We start from the raw sequence: 13,075 nt of genomic DNA on the forward strand, positions 1-13,075 counted from the left end.
TTCCACATTAACATTGTCTTTCAGGTGCAGACAATTGGAAGAGACACAAAGGTGATCTCCTTCAGAAGATTTCAGTCCTTGGGCAGGCATATATAGTGAGAAGAATTTCCTAAGGTTTTCAGCTGTTTAGTTTTCATTGTCATTATATGTGCTTGATAACCAAACAAGCATGAAACCATCCATAACTGAGCAGTGATCGAACAATTTCAGAACTTCCAGAAAGCTGCAAAATATTATTTTTATTCTTTCCAAGTTCTAGACAGCAAGCTAACATATTCTGTGAAGGATCCATTCCAGGATCTTTGCACAATACGGTTTTCATGAAGATCTGAAATCCTTTTTCCAGGAAGAGATTTCAGGCTTCTGTCACCTTTCTTGACAGAGGAAGGAGATGAATTATTTCCACCAGATTTGGCACTTGGTGAGGGGCTGCTTTCCCGAACTCAATGCAGGTAACCTGCCCTTGCTTTTGTATATGGAGCAAGTCTTTACATATAACTGAACCTACATAACGCAAACATGCAAAATAAACAGGCCTACTGTATTTCAAGTATTTTTGCTGGAAAACCTATGGTAGACTTCCCTTGGTTCTTTCCAACTCAAGGTCATGTTTGCTCTTCTCATCACTGCTTTAGAAGCTATTTCGGAAATTGTCATTGAAGATCTGATTTCTGACATATGACGTTCTGAACAAGTTGCCTCTATCTTGTTCCACATGAGCTACCATGCTTAAAAGTGTCTTAAGATCAGAAAGTGATTTTTTTGTAGTAGACATCTCAGTTCAACTGTTTTTCAGTGTTATAAAATTATAGGGATTTGACATTAATTTAAGTGCTAAGACACTATCCTATGAACTTTTAGAACTTGTATAAGAATATTCTAGAAGGGTCAAAGTACTTAGTCACACTACATATTCCAGGAGACATGGATATTGAAATGGTATCAGACTGCAATGTAAATATAGTCTCACTTTATTTTTGCGAAGAGCAAGAATGCTTTCAGTATGGTACGGTATGAGCTGCAGGATATCTGAATGAAAATGGCTGATATAGTTAAACTTCATAATGAGAATTACTTGTATAATGAAAAGATCTTTTGAACTCAATAAATAGTTCTTAAATTGTAGGATCACTCCATGAGCAAACATTTGGCTGTCAGTCTGGTTCACACTCAGCTTGGTGTAGCATCTGCTATTGTATGTAAATATGAATTGAATTGGCCACTTTGATGTTGGGTAAGGACCTAAGAGGGGCCCCTGGTAGCACAGTGTGTTAAAGCGCTGAGCTGCTGAACTTGCAGACCAATAGGTCCCAGGTTCAAATCCCGGGAGCGGAATGAGTGCCTGCTGTTAACCCCAGCTCCTGCCAACCTAGCAGTTCGAAAACATGGAAATGTGAGTAGATCAATAGGTACCGCTCCAGCGGGAAGGTAACTGCGCTCCATGCAGTCATGCTGGCCACATGACCTGGAGATGTCTATGGACAACGCCGGCTCTTTGGCTTAGAAATGGAGATGAGCACCAACCCCCAGAGTCGGTTACGACTAGACTTAACATCAGGGGAAACCTTTACCTTTAAGGACCTAAGATCACTGGTTTACAGCTGACAGCTATTCTCAACTTTTATGATTCCTATACATTTCATTGATACAGTCTTCCTACTCTAGTTTAAACGGGTAGTGGAATTTCCATTCACAAAGATTGCATCCATTTTAATTTCCAGACATTACCTGGTTTGAAGAGATATATATCCTGCCATTTCAACAGTGACATGAATTTTCACCTCCCTTTACAGGAATCCAAGATAAATATGAAAGCAGAAAATCAGCAACTGTTGCAAAATTAAATGCTCCCCAGTTGTTTGCACAGAATGTATATAGGTATCAATCAATGTTTGTAGGGTAGAGTGTTAATCAGAAGAAAAAATGTGCCACTTAACACAGGCAAGGAGTCACAACAACCACAGCAGGATGAAGATGAAGAGACAAAATAATATTGCGATAAGTATTAGATAAGCAGTAGTAGTAGTAGCTCTTATTGCATCTTATTGGCATTGAGCAGTTTAAAAATTCAATTAAAGAAACAAGCAAATGGCATTTGCAATTGTATTAATGGGTTTGCTTTGATTGTACTTTATTGGCATTTGCTTGTTTTAACCCATGATATGCCACTCTAATATAGAGCATTCTAATCCAGCCACCTTTCAGGAAAAAAGAAATAGTAGTCTAATAAAAAACAGCATACAATAAATGTGGGTTTCGCTTTTTAAGGTTTGTATTTTTTCACAAATCATAATCTTGTTTCAGAAATTGCCTGTCTTTTCAAATACGTGTATATTTATATTTTATGGACATTTATGTATAGTTTTTAACCTTTATTATTGTTTAGTATGTTGTAAGCTATCTTGTCTCATCATTGAGAAAAAATGAATAAAATCATCGTCGTCATCCTTTTGATCAGCATTTCCGGTCATTTACATCATCATGAACCAGAACTGGACTTCCTGGAAGAGATAGTTCCTTTTTGCTGACCTGGATTGCTTGTCTTGTGTCCATTGCTTTCCTATGCATCATTGATAGTAGCACTGAAAATACTCACTACCCGAAATAAACAGGCAGACAGATATCAGATGTTTGTGTGAGCACAATGCATTCTACTAATGTAATGCTCCTGATCATCATTGCGGTTGTACCAAAGCAGCTTGATACTGATCACAGTCAGGTAAAGCAGGAAACAATTACCAGTGAGGGACTCAGAGATGAAGCTCTTAGTGCTATGTGTCCGTCTCAGAGCTTTCCAAACATTTGATGTTAGAGACACACTTTTGAGACATACATCATTTTGTGACACAATAATTCAGTTTTACTAGCAAACTGGAGGTTAAACCAACCCCTTATAAGAGATATGGACACATACATAACTTAACTTTCAATAAGGAAATGTATTGGGACACAACATATTTCATGAAAACCTTTCATTTATAATTTAAAATATATGATTTGTAGAATAATATCCATTTCCAAGATTTTTGTCATTTATTAGTAGCAATATGTTACTAATACTAATATTAATAATGTTACTACTACTATTTATTTATTTATTTATTTATTTATTTACAGTATTTATATTCCGCCCTTCTCACCCCGAAGGGGACTCAGGGCGGATCACATTATACACACATAGGGCAAACATTCAATGCCCATAAACACATCAAACAGAGACAGAGACAGACGCAGAGGCAAGTTAACCTTCTTCTGAGAGGATGTTCGATTCTGGCCACGGGGGGAGCAGCTGCTTCATCATCCACTCTGACTGCACTTCCTCATTCCAGGTCATAAATTAGTTAACCTTGCCTCCCCACTTTTTTTTATAAGTGGTACCTTATTTCCTACTTGATAGATGCAACAATCTTTCGGGTTGCTAGGTCAGCAACGAGCAGGGGTTATTTTTTATTTTTTATTGACGGGTGCTCACCCCGCCATGGGCTGGCCTCGAACTCATGTCCTCATGGTCAGAGTGATTTATTGCAGCTGCTCAACAGCCTGCGCCACAGTCCGGCCCCTTTGTTGTATAAAAATGCATACAAATTGCTATTGCTTATTTCACATAGACTCAGAGGTTGCTTCTTATGTTCTTATGATACCTACACACTGCAGCTGACCCACTAACATGTTGCAATACACAGTTTGGAAAGCTCTGGTCTAACTGATGACTCTCAGATGTCATAAACACTGTCATGTTTTGTTGCATTGATTAAGATTCAGTTGATTTTCCATGTTGAATATGGTCACTTGTTTTTGGCTCTCAGATGTCATAAACACTGTCATGTTTTGTTGCATTGATTAAGATTCAGTTGATTTTCCATGTTGAATATGGTCACCTGTTTTTGGCCTGAGGTTCTTCCATCAAAAGCTTCATATTAGCCCTGTGTGATCAATAAAAAAAATATTTCAATACTCATTACGAAATTAGGAGGCGGGGGGAAATTATTTCTAAAGTGTTTCCAAAATTATATGGGATCTGTATTATAACTATAACGAGTTCACTGCTTTTTCATACATTTACCATTGTTAGCCCATCAAGTTTCAGAACATTTTACTCATCCGCGGATTTTTGGGGAATTTTCATAATTTTTACAAACAACATTTTTAAAAACCTAATTAGAGCTTTGTGATGCTGAGCAGAATTCCGGGAAATGTAGTTTAGCCTTCTGAATTCTCCGCCATAGGGCTCCTTACCTTCGCAAACTACATTTCCCAGAATTCTCTTAGGGCCCATCGAGTCAGCCCCTTTAATGCAGGCTTTCCCGCATCAAAAAAGGGCTGTCCAGATGATGTTTCTAGAAATCACAAATTAATTTGACCCAGCTGTCCCATGGTTTTCTGGGCTAAATTAGGCCGGATAACCACAGGAACCCCTATCCCATCCCCAAAAGCCGCTTTGAAAGTAAGAAAAAACTTACCAGGCCTCCATTAGTGGTCCGACAGTTGTATAGCAATGATGTGCCAGGAGAGCGGGGGGAGGAGGGAAATTTCTCTCCCCCCCCCCCCTCTCCTGCTCTGCACCAAGAGAGCTGTCCTCGGATAAATACCTGTCTGGAAGTGCCCTTAATTTCCCAGCTCATCAAGTTTGTCCTGCCCTACTGCTTTCCTTTCCTTATGGTGAGAGGCTATTAATTTAAAAGGAAATTGCAGCCTTGTTGGCTTCCACTTGCGCTGAAAATGAAACTGACTTTTATAGATTTCCAAGAATTACAGAATTCAAACAAAAAATTCTTGGGTGAGTTTTGATTCTTAAGTTTTTGTGTGGGTGCCACCCCCAGTGTTTCTTAATATCTCTTAATATCTCTTAGTATATATAAAACTTACAAATTAGATATGACTTACTAATTAGAAACTAAATTTTGCACACCCCTACTGTCTATATCAGGTGGACAATTGTCATCCAGATGCTTTTGGATTCCAGTTCCCAATCACTCCAACATTTCTTGGATGAAAATCAGGACATACAGGACATAATATCGCCAAGCAATATTCGAGTGTAGTCAAGATTATAATAATTATCAAAACATAACCTAGAGGATACTGTAGCCGTTTGTGTTTGCCTGAGTCTACCAGAAAAGGCAAGATTCTTCACTCTTCTCTCCCTACATCGGATTAAAGAGATTCGCCAACTGCATGGGGTGCCAGAATTTAAAATGCAATTGAAGACCCATCTCTTCGGGAAGGCCTACACAGTCAACTTTCAATCATGAGTTTGGATTTGCATCTATTACCACTATATGTCAGTCCTGTAGCTGTACTTGGTATGAGTTTTCATATGTGTGTGTGTGTGTGTGTTTATCTATGAAATTTAGTATTTAATTGTGTTTGACATTCATTTTATGTTCATTTGTTTTTGAATTTGTTGGACTTGCTCAAGCCATTAGGAGAGGTGGGTAAATAATAATAATAATAATAATAATAATAATAATAATAATAATAATAATTATTATTATTATTATTATTATTATTATTATTATTATTATTATTATTATTATTATTATATTATGACACAGCAAACAAGATAGACATGCTGGATTTCATATCACAAAATCACAAGTCGAATACTTCTCAAGTGTCTAGGACTGTGTGATGTATTTTCGGATGATGCGTGCAGATCCCAGTAGGGTGGCCTTTTGCAGTTGGCAGATCGTGATTTTGTCAATGTCTATTGTTTCCAAATGCCGGCTGAGATCTTTTGGCACGGCACCCAATGTGCCGATCACCACCGGGACCACCTGCACTGGTTTCTGCCAGAGTCTTTGAAGTTCGATCTTGAGGTCCTGATAGCGGCTGAGTTTTTCCTGTTGTTTTTCGTCAATGCGACTGTCACCTGGGATGGCAACATCAATGATCCAAACCTTTTTCTTTTCCACAACTGTGATGTCTGGTGTGTTGTGTTCCAGAACTTTGTCAGTCTGTATTCGGAAGTCCCACAGTATCTTTGCGTGCTCATTTTCCAATACTTTTGCAGGTTTGTGATCCCACCAGTTCTTTGCTGCTGGGAGGTGGTACTTGAGACATAAGTTCCAATGAATCATTTGGGCCACATGGTTGTGCCTCTGTTTGTAGTCTGTCTGTGCAATTTTCTTACAGCAGCTGAGGATATGATCAATGGTTTCGTCGGTTTCCTTGCACAGTCTGCATTTTGGGTCATCAGCTGATTTTTCGATCTTGGCCTTAATTGCATTTGTTCTGATGGCTTGCTCCTGGGCTGCAAGGATCAGGCCTTCTGTCTCATTATTATTATTATTATTGTTATTATTATTATTATTATTATTATTAGTGTGCAGCCATCATTGGCAGACCTATAGCTGCTTAACTTTGGTGCATACAGTACTATTTTAGACTTGCAATCTATTAATGTATGTTTAATACACCATCAAAATTCTTAAGTGATTAATATAATTAATTACACATGATATTATAGGAAACCTATTACCTTTCCCAAGAATCTTATTTCTCATATATCATGGCTTCTGGCCTTTTTTTGGATTAAGTATACTGAAAGCAGGAAAATTATTAAAGGTTAAGTACTGTATTTTCCCCCCACTATAAATATCCACAGCATAGTAATGAAACTCGAATAAGCAGATTAAAACTGATTTAAAAATTAATCCACAACTCTCTTCTTCAAGAGATTTTCAGTGTTCAATTAGTAACCCAAGATTTTAAATTTATTTTTTTTAAAAAAGCAGGAGCGCATCAAGATTTATTTTATTGTCATGGTTGTTGTTGCAAATAAGCAGAGTATAGCTGACATGAAAATTAAAATATTCCTTGAATCCTATTTAAATATGAAGCTTAATGAGTATGGGGGAAAAGTAATTACATATTTATCTGCACAATACTAATATTGATGAGCTAGAGAATACATTCACACTAGCTTAAGAAAATGCTCCTTCCTTAAATTTTATTGGGGGGGGGGGGGAGTGAAAAGCGTTAAAAAGTATTCTAACTCAGGAGAACTCAGTGGAAGTCAGTTGTTAAACAAATTTACTTTTAGCTAATATATATGAATTTTGAGGAGCCCCGGTGGCAAAGTGTGTTAAAGCACTGAGCTGCTGAACTTGCAGACCAAAAGGTCCCAGGTTCAAATCCCGGGCGTGGAGTGAGCGCCCGCTGTTAGCTCCAGCTTCTGCCAACCTAGCAGTTCGAAAACATGCCAGTGTGACTAGATCAATAGGTACCGCTCCGGCGGGAAGGTAACGGCGCTCCATGCAGTCAAGACGGCCACATAACCTTGGAGGTGTCTACGGACAACGCCGGCTCTTCGGCTTAGAAATGGAGATGAGCACCAACCCCCAGAGTCAGACATGACTGGACTTTACGTCAGGGGAAACCTTTACCTTTTATATGAATTTCCATTTACTTAAATTGCAATATTTATGTCTTTCTTCATTTCCTCTTAGAATTTTTAAGCATAATGAGCTTCTATGTCGTTTGCATGCTTCTATAAACACATCTAATCCAACACTACTTAGAAACAGTTGCATATACAAGGGATCAACAGTAGAGATCTATAGATAGATAGATAGATAGATAGATAGATAGATAGATAGATAGATAGATAGAATATATAGATATATAGATATATAGATAAATTATATATATATACTAGCTGTGCCCGGCCACGCGTTGCTGTGGCGAAGTCTGGTGGTCTGGGAAATAAAGTATTGAGGAATTGGTGGTAGTTAAGGTAAAGGGTAAAGGTTTTCCCCTGACATTAAGTCCAGTCGTGTCTGACTCTGGAGGTTGGTGCTCATCTCCATTTCTAAGCCGAAGAGCCGGCGTTGTCCGTAGACTCCTCCAAGGTCATGTGGGATGACTACATGGAGCGGCGTTACCTTCCCGCCGGAGCAGTACCTATTGATGCACTCACATTTGCATGTTTTCGAACTTCTGGGTTGGCAGAAGCTGGGACTAACAGTGGGGGCTCTCTCCGCTCCCCCAATTCAAACCTGTGGCCTTTCAGTCCAGAAGTTCAGCAGCTCAGCGCTTTAACACGCTGCGCCATCAGGGGATATTATTTCCTAAAGGTTGTGAATATACAATATTTCTGATTGGTTTTTTTTTGTCTGTTGGAGGCAAGTATGAATGCTGCAATTAGGGAAAATGATTAGGATGTAATGGCCTTGCAGCTTTAAAGCCTGGCTGTTTCCTCCCTGGGTGAATTTTTTGTTGGAAGGTGTTAGCTGGCCCTGATTGTTTCCTGTCTGGAATTCCCTTGTTTTCAGGGTGGTGTTGTTTGCGATATTTTATGTGCTTCTACTGTCTGTGGCCCTGAGAAAACAGAGGATTTTCCAGACTTTGATGATGGGAATACTTTGTTGGGAGGTGTTAGCTGGCCCTGATTGTTTCCTGTCTGGAATTCCCTTGTTTTCAGAGTGGTGTTGTTTGCGATATTTTATGTGCTTCTACTGTCTGTGGCCCTGAGAAAACAGGATTTGCCAGACTTTGATGATGGGAATACTTTGTTGGGAGGTGTTAGCTGGCCCCGATTGTTTCCTGTGTGGAATTCCCCTGTTTATTTACTGTCCTGGTTTTAGAGATTATATTGTTCTGCATTATTCTATCCCAGTAATTATTTCATATTAAAGAAGAATCTCACTTATCCAACATTCGCTTATACAATGTTCTGGATTATCCAACGCAGTCTGCCTTTTCATAATCAATGTTTTTGTAGTCAGTGTTTTAAATTCATTGTGATATTTTAGTGGTAAATTTGTAAATACAGTACAGTAGAGTCTCACTTATCCAACATAAACGGGCCGGCAGAACGTTGGATAAGCGAATATGTTGGATAATGAGGAATTAAGGATAACCCTATTAAACATCAAATTAAGTTATGATTTTACAAATTAAGCACCAAAACATCATGTTAGACAACAAATTTGTCAGAAAAAGTAGTTCAGTACACAGTAATGCTATATAGTAATTCGTGTATTTATGAATTTAGCACCAAAATATCACAATATATTGAAAGCATTGACTACAAAAATGCGTTGGATAATCCAGAACGTTGGATAAGCGAGTGTTGGATAAGTGAGACTCTACTGTAAATACTACATAGCATTACTGTGCATGGAACTACTTTTTCTGTCAAATTTGTTGTATAATATGATGTTTTGGTGCTTAATTTGTATAATCATTACCTAATTTGATGTTTAATTGGCTTTTCCTGAATCCCTTCTTATTATCCAACATATTCACTTATCCTGCTGGCCTGTTTACGTTGGATAAGTGAGATTCTACTGTATATTTCTAATCTTATATTATCTGCTCAGAACTGGATTATATGAGGCCCCTTCTTCACAGCTGTATAAAATGCACACTGAAGTGGATTATATGGTAGTGTGGAGTCAAGATAATCCAGTGCAAAGCAGATAATATAAGATTATAAATGGGTAATATAGCTGTGTGGAAGGGCCTTGAGTCTACACTGCCATATAATCCAGTGCAAATTAGATAATCTGTGGAAGAAGTCTAAGTGAGGCCTAAATCTGCCTGTCCCCTAACTGAAACCTGGCTGTCCCTTGGTTGCTAGGCAACCAAGTGGGCAGAGATTAGCCCTCTAAACTGGCAGCAATTGGATAAAAAAATTATTGCTCTCCCTCTAATTAGGACTTTATTTTTCTTTTCTTTTTGTTGTATCAACCTTGAGGCATGGATGGTGGGTTGTGTTGTCAAATTTTGAGGTTGGGGGGCCTGTACTTTTGTTGTTTTGTGAATTGCCGTGATGCCATCACTCTTTTATATATATAGATAGATAGATAGATAGATAGATAGATAGATATATGTATCCTATCTTTATAGGAACTTCTTACCAAGGGATAACAGTGCAATACAGGTCTGTGTTGAAAGGAGTTATAAGCACAGCATACAAAGACATCACCCAGTGCAGTAGAATCATAGAATCATAAAATCGTACAGGTGGAAGAGACCTCATTCAAAGCACCCCCGACAGATGGCCATCCAGCTTAGCTGTGTAAATCTGTTATCACTAAGGCACAATCTATACTGCCATATAATGCAGTTAGAAAAGGCATTATTTGGTAGGAGTGTGCCAGATTCAGAGAATTCTGTGGATTTGGTTACCAAATTCATGAAAACAAGCCAGGCGCAGGGCAGCCAAAGCCTTAGCGGGCACAGATTAGACCACAGCAGCTGTATCATTTGGGCTAATGGGGGCTAATGCGGACCAATGGGGCTGAGTGACACTCTACCCGTGGTGGAGGCAGCAGAGTGGACAAGGCAGCCTTGCAAATTAGGAGAGCTGCTGCTCCTAGTTTGCTTTCTACCCCAGCAGTCTCCTCCATCTCTTCCCAAAGTGCCACCCCCCCCCCCAGTGTCTACCTGAGGCAAATGGGAACTTGCTTTCCCAGCACTTTGTGTGGCGCAAGCATTGAAGGAGCCTTGTGCTCCTTCCCGGAGCATGACGGGAATAGAGTTTTTCTCTCTGTGTGTACTTCTTTCTCAGCCAATCAGAGGCCTGGTTGACTGTGTCTATTCTCTTCCTCTTTTGTGGCATGAACTTGGGACTTCAATTCCCAGAAACCCCTCTAGTAGTTTTTTTTAAAAAAATGCTATAGCAAAAAGTATAAAGATTTCCAAAAAATTAGTGGATTGGTTAAACGTTCTGAAACTTGACATGCTTGCAAGAGTAAATGTGGTGTACAAGTGATAGGCCTAAAAATGATGGAGAAATGAGCCTCTAAAACAGTGATTCCCAAAGTGGGCGCTACCACCCCCTGGTGGGCGCTGCAGCGATCCAGGGGGGCGGTGATGGCCACAGGTGCATCTTTTTTTTGTATTACCTTTCTACTCTGAGTTAAAAAATAGTTTTATAATTTCAAACTTCAATGTTTCTAATTTACACCTTTCTTTACTATATTTTACGAAAAAGGTAGAAACTTTAATACATATATCTTTCTGTTTAATTGCTATTAAAATTTTAAAAAAATTGATTTCCAGGGGACGCTGAGTAATATTTTTTCTGGAAAGGGGGCAGTAGGCCAAATAAGTTTGGGAACCACTACTCTAAAGTTTCCTTATTGGTACCAATGGACTAAATTTTTCCGGCATGAAACAGAAACCCCTCCTAAATTCAGGAAGTTCCCTAAAATGGAACAGGGAAGGAGCTAAAAACTGGGCACCGAAAATGGCACAGGGTTTTGCCAAATTGCACATCCCTATTATGGGACAGTGTAGATGGGACCTTATTGTGTGATGCTGAAGCCCAAAATAATAGGATATGGGCAGAATAGTAAGCCTATACACTTTACCAATGAAAAGCTGGAAACATGGTCAAGCAACTCTAGATGTCAATATGGCAAAAGGTATTAAGAATTAAGAACCCACAGACTAGGAAATACTACAGCAGTTTGCTTCTTTCTGCATCTATAGGGAAGGACAAGATCCTGTATTCTCTTCTGTCTCCACCTGCTAAATCAATCTGAGATCAATTTTCAGGCATTGAAGGAAGCGTACAACAAATATTGAGTTAGGAGGAGAGAAATTAGGACATTTAAAAAGCAGCTGAACAAGCAAAATGACCATGGATCAATTGGGGCTGTTCCATCACAAAAGGCATTTGAAAGGAGGGCTAGTTCTTTTGCTCTTTCATTTTTTGGATGTCCCATGGAGTACCATTTGATTGCTTCAGAAATCAGGGACAGGCAAAGCATGGGGGCTCCATAAGATTATGCAAATCTCTATTCCTATAATCTGACTACAAATGTCTTCTACTTTTCCTTTCTTTGCTAGAACAATTTCAGCTATATAATTATTTATACAGAGGAACGTACACTGGAGGCATCTGTTCGAAACGCTTTCTACACACCATTGAATGTTGCAACAACAGTTATTAATAATCTCACCTAAACTTTTTTTAAGTGTTAACGTCTCCAATAATGGCCCATTTGCTATGCACACAGTGCCATCCAGGCTCAGTAAAAAAAACGGTCACTAGCCACATGGTGAAATTGAGCACATCAGCAGACCATTTCAATATGTGCAATTTCACTGCATTTTCACTATGTGTTCATGGTAACTTTTCCTCTTATAACATTCCTCCCATATTTTGAATGCATCAGAAATGGATATTATAATAAAGAGACAGTATGTGTACTCTTAATGCTTCCTATACACGGATTCTGTCCATCTTATTTTATTTAGATCGACTTCAAGCATATACACTTGTTTTGGAGGAATTAATTCAAAGAGTTTTCCACACATATATCACAACTTTGTTGGCATGCATAATAATTTTCTCTCCAGTTGTGGCAATATTTTGCTTATTAATTAACCTCAACAAGACACGTTATGCTGATTCCAACAGTACAATTAATGACAACACAATTTCTTATATTGAGAAAAGATCCTTCTTGATAACACACACTGCGATAAGGGGGAGGGGGATCTATTTCAGCCAGTGCTGGCTTTTTGTATGAGCACAGCAAAGTTTAGAACTTGACATGCCCAGTCAAATAAAATCAATATTGCTTAGATTTAGTAAGTGCTGAGAGCAATCTCCATCATATATTTCAGGAATTATTTCTGTAAGATTCTGTCAAATTCAGGAATATAACAAAGGTACAGCTAATCTTTTCTGTCCTTGTTCAGCAGATATCATTATAAGTCAGGTTTTAAATGAATGGTTGAAATTTCAGATCATTATGTTGCTAACCATCTAATATCTACCTACCTATTTTAAGAGGACAATTGTAGCACACTGGTAGGTCAGGTATACCATAATTTCTGACAACTCAGTATAAGACTGGGAAAGTCCTCCAGCCAGAAACTTCTAATTGATTTGCTACCAATTAGAATAGACAACAGTAACTATGACAAACCACTGTTCTGACTAAGAGTAAAACAGCTCCCTGTGTACTGTGTGGTAATCTGATTTTATCTTAGCTGAAATTCTATATCAAGGAGATAGATCATTATTTTACACTCATTGTGTTATGCAACAGCACTTTGTTAGTGAAATTCAATCCAAGAAGTGCATGTACATCTGGAGTTCCTGTATTTG

General features: G+C 38.5%; 1 long non-coding RNA gene across 1 annotated transcript in view; it reads right to left on the reverse strand.

Annotated features, from left to right (window-relative positions):
• Positions 1-3,084: 3,084 nt before the first annotated feature.
• Positions 3,085-13,075, reverse strand: part of LOC134292415 (uncharacterized) — a 61,960-nt gene continuing 51,969 nt past the window's right edge. The window contains exon 4 of the long non-coding RNA XR_009999658.1: positions 3,085-3,923. This is a non-coding gene — a long non-coding RNA (uncharacterized LOC134292415). The remainder of the gene's footprint in view (positions 3,924-13,075) is intronic.

Source organism: Anolis carolinensis, chromosome 6 (genome assembly GCF_035594765.1).
Source record: "Anolis carolinensis isolate JA03-04 chromosome 6, rAnoCar3.1.pri, whole genome shotgun sequence".
Lineage (NCBI taxonomy): Eukaryota > Metazoa > Chordata > Lepidosauria > Squamata > Dactyloidae > Anolis > Anolis carolinensis.